The 4,252-nt window shown below is 44.2% G+C and overlaps 1 pseudogene; it reads right to left on the bottom strand.

Moving 5' to 3' along the window:
• LOC110035504 overlaps positions 1-4,252 on the bottom strand; it is a 33,711-nt pseudogene that overhangs the window by 6,104 nt on the left and 23,355 nt on the right.

Here is a 4,252-nt window from a genome sequence, read left to right as displayed (position 1 = left end):
TTTCTTTCCCTCCCTTAGCCGCCGGCCTGCACCCCCACCTCAATGTTCCCCCCTTTCGCCCATTTTCCTGCCGCCAACCTGCTGTCCACCTTATCTAGTCTACCCAACCTGCACAGCCACTGTCTTATCTCCTTCTCATAAGTGCCGCAACCAGTCCTACCATCTCCCCTACTTTCGTGACCCCTTCCCATGCTATCTCCCGTTACTAACGCCACCGCCTTTCCACCCTATAGTTGACGCCAGCACTCTTCCCCCTAATCTTAGCCACCGGCCACCAAACGCCGCCATTCTAGCCACCTGCTCCACGCCATCTACCACTGCTACCCTCTATCGCCTCGCCATCACCACAACCGTCCCCAGATCTTATCCGGCCCTAGTCCAAGATTGTAGTTTGTTGTGTTTTTGCTTATGTTTTGAGTCGTATCTAAAACCATAATCATTTGCTTGATAAAATTTGTTTCTGTTATCACGGGCTTGATTATTTCTGGTATCATTTCGTATCAGAGTTAGTCTAACCTTAGTTCTATCCTGGGGTTTTCTAGCATCCGCCCCTACTCAAGCCACCTCCAACAAAAAATTTATTTCTTAACACCCACCAAACCATAGCAAATTTTGACCTAACCCTAATTTTCTTTTGCTGATTTTCAAAATCAACAACCTCAAATTAAAATTTTCACACCATCAATTAGTCTCATTCTCCCTATTTCACCTCCCAACCCAAAAAGCTGCCCATGCCACCAAGGAGATACATGCCCGAACCTGCCCAAGAACGAGAAGAAATATAGTGAGAGATCCGCCAACTTCTGCAGAGATTGGCGAACATTGAATGTGAGACCCAAGAGAGAGATTCAAGAGGGACTTACCCTCAATGGTGACTGAAAAGGAGAACTGGACAAAAACTTCAACCGCTTCCATAAGGAGGATTTCAATGATGACGATGAAAGGCCACAGTGTTTCGAAATTTAGTATCAGAGAAGGCCTGGAGAAGAGACATCGGATGGAAGACACGGAAACTGGGAAATCAAGATGGATCTACCAGAGTTGAGAGAGGTACGGATCCGGGTGAATTTATTGATTGGCTACGATCTATTGAACGGATCTTCGAATATAAAGATGTGTCAGAGGATAAGTGGATAAAATTAGTTGCCATCAAGTTGAAAAAAAAACATCTCTTTGTATTAGGAGAGCTTACAGCGAAAGAGGAAAAGAGAAGACAGCCAAAAAATTACTAAATGAGAGAAGGCAAAGAAAGAAATGTAGAAGAAATACCTTCCACATCATTATCGACAAAACATGTTTCTGAGGCTCCATCTGCAACAGTGCGACCATTCAATGGAAGAGTTCACAGTTCAGTTCAACCACTTACAGATGAAATGCGAGCTGAAAAAGCTGGAGCACACCGTAGACCGATACCATAGGGGCCTAAAGCCCGCTATTAGCAATGTGGTACAGTTGCAGCCGTATTGGTCAGATAGGGATGTCCAGACCTTAGCACTGGAAGTGGAAAGTCAACAGAAACAGAGCAGGAAACCACCATCAATTTGGCAACCAACCACAGTCGGCGACTACCAGCAGGAGCATGCCTTAAGGAGTTAAAAAAAATGGTTCGGATAAGAATAGAGCCACCCAAGGAGAAGAATCATGAAAAAAAGTAGTACGCTTACTACAGTCCCCGCCAGAAAATGCTTCAGATGATGGATTCAGGCACATCGCCTCCCACTTTCTGATGAACTAAGTTGTGTCTTTCATTGCACACGGCGTCATGAAGGAGGTTAAAGATGAGGAAACAGCTAAGCAATAGGTTGAGGATATCATCTTCCACCAAATGAAGGAGAGGCGCTTGTGATTCGATGAGTCCAATAGACTGAGGATAGGAGAGATCACCACAACATATTCTAAACCCATTATATAGAGAACAAAAAGGTATTGAGTCTCATCATCGATGGGGGAGCAGCAAGAACATCGCATCTACGCAGATGATAGAGAAATTAGGTCCCATGACTCAAATGCACTCCAAGCCATATTCTATGACGTGCCTGATGTAGATCAGATGTGCTTGGTGAAGTTTTTTATCAGTAGTCAGCTAATAAATCAGGTGTGGTGCGATATCGTCCCAATGGAAGCCTGTCACCTTTTGTAAAGGAGACCGTCACAATTTGACTAGAGGACTCGTCATGATAGATACAGAAATACATACTCCTTCGCCAAGGATGGGAAGCACATAGTCCTTCTCCCTTCAGTTGAGCACAAGATCACAGGCGCCCTGGTCAGCAGAGCAACACTAGTGAGACCGGTTTTGGTGACGACATGGGATGATGTAACTGAGGCATCAGCTCTATACACGTGACAGACATGGCATATGGCATTTCAAGATATCACGGTCAATAACCTACCGCCAACACCACCACCATGCGAGGAGGTTCAGGTTACCCCCACTTCAGATCTAATTAAGCCGATCGTGGACTACTTTGGGAGTATTTAGTAGTAGAGACGAGACACGCAGACTTAGTTCAGTTCAGTTGCAGACTCCCACAAGATTGGAACGATGTCGATGTTTGCTTGTAAGTTAAAAAAGACCCTTAAAAGCCTTGGAGGATGGTGCAGTCGGAAGTGGGATCCAAGTGCTGCTAGAATTGCAGATGAAGAATCGAAAGCTTCGACGAATGAAGTCAAAGCTCCCCCAATCCAGGGAGATAAACATGGGGCTTTGGAGGCGGGACGCGGGTGACGTGGGGCTTTGGAGATGAGACGCGAGGCTTTGGAGGCCGCTAAGCCGACTTGCTGGATGGTCGGCTAACCTGCCCAAGAAAAATCACAGTCCAGGTCCCCCGCTGGACCAACCGGCCTTCAGAGAGCGGGAGATACCATCCCCCCCTCCTTGCGTCTGTTCACTGCCCTTCTCCCCTTCCTTTTCTATTTGTCACCAAGAAGGGTCTTCCCTTCCTATTTTATCTATTAGTTATTATATTTGGTTTGTTTGCTTAGGGTTTATATTATTGTATTTTCCTCTCGGATTTCTAGGTGGAGTGTTCTTCCCTTTCGAGAGTTGTACCTAACGACAGGTGGTGTTCCGGTTGTATCTTGCTCCAATGTGGAGTTGTATCATCTCTGATTTCCTCCCTACTCTCTTCCTTACCTTTCTTAGTTATCAACCTACACCCCCCCCCCCCTTTCCTACTGCCAACCTGTTGTCCACCTTATCCACCCGCCCAACCTGCACAGCCACCAACCCTATCTCCTTCCCCTACCATCTCCCCTACTGTCGTTACCCCTTCCTCTGCCATCTCCCTTTGCTACTGCCACCTCCTTTCCACCCTGCAGTTGTCGACAGCGCCTTTCCCCATAATCCTAGCCACCGACCACAATACCCCACAATTCCAACCACCTACTCCATGCCATCTACCACCGCTACCCTCCACCGCCTCATCATGACCACCGCCGTCGTTTTCTTTTCTAGCCCTAGCCGGAGAGTGGTGTTTCTCATGTTCTTGCTTCTGTTTTGAGTCATGTTTATAATCATAATCATTTGCTTCCATTTTAGCGGGTTTTATTGGTTCCAGTATAAAATACATTTATTGTATTGGCCATTACATTTAATGTAGTGATTTGTGCACACATACAGATCCTCTTAATAAAAAGGAAAAAAAGGGTAAAATTTTTTGCTTCAATGCTCATTCAAATCAAGGAATAGAAGAATACTACCGTCTATTTTTCTCTTATTTCTGTCATTTTGTTTCAAGCGTTATTCTCCAGAAGCAAGCTTACATCCCCTCTAACCCGCTATTTACATAAAAGAAATACACATACATGTGCTTATATCATATATGGAGCTGGATCAAACTAATTTTGAGCGAGCATCTTCAAGCGAAAGCAATGAATTTGATTTTAAGTTGATTACAATTCAACAGCTAGTAGGACGTGTAATTTTCAAGTAAATTTCGGATTTCAAACATAATAGTCAGCCCTAGTGCCTCCCAATCTACATCATTTTAAAAATCAGTCCCTGATGCTGAAGAACAAAACTAGAAAGATTTCACCCAGGAAACACGTGCAAAATTTAATTCACCATTTTGTAGCTCTAATTAATAATGAAAATAGATTCAGGAGGCAAAAAATATCAAATATTAGAATTATTAGTAGCAAAGAAGGTTATGTATCAAATTAAGAATAAATATTAAGCCGAATTTACAGACCTCATGAATAGTCTCAGCTAGGTGATGTTTCATCACCAGGCAAGCTTCAAAAGGGAATT

The sequence above is a fragment of the Phalaenopsis equestris genome, unplaced genomic scaffold (genome assembly GCF_001263595.1).
Source record: "Phalaenopsis equestris unplaced genomic scaffold, ASM126359v1 Scaffold197949, whole genome shotgun sequence".
Taxonomy (NCBI): Eukaryota; Viridiplantae; Streptophyta; class Magnoliopsida; order Asparagales; family Orchidaceae; genus Phalaenopsis; species Phalaenopsis equestris.
Note: the sequence above shows the minus strand (reverse complement) of the source record. Positions and strands in the feature narration are given on the sequence as shown.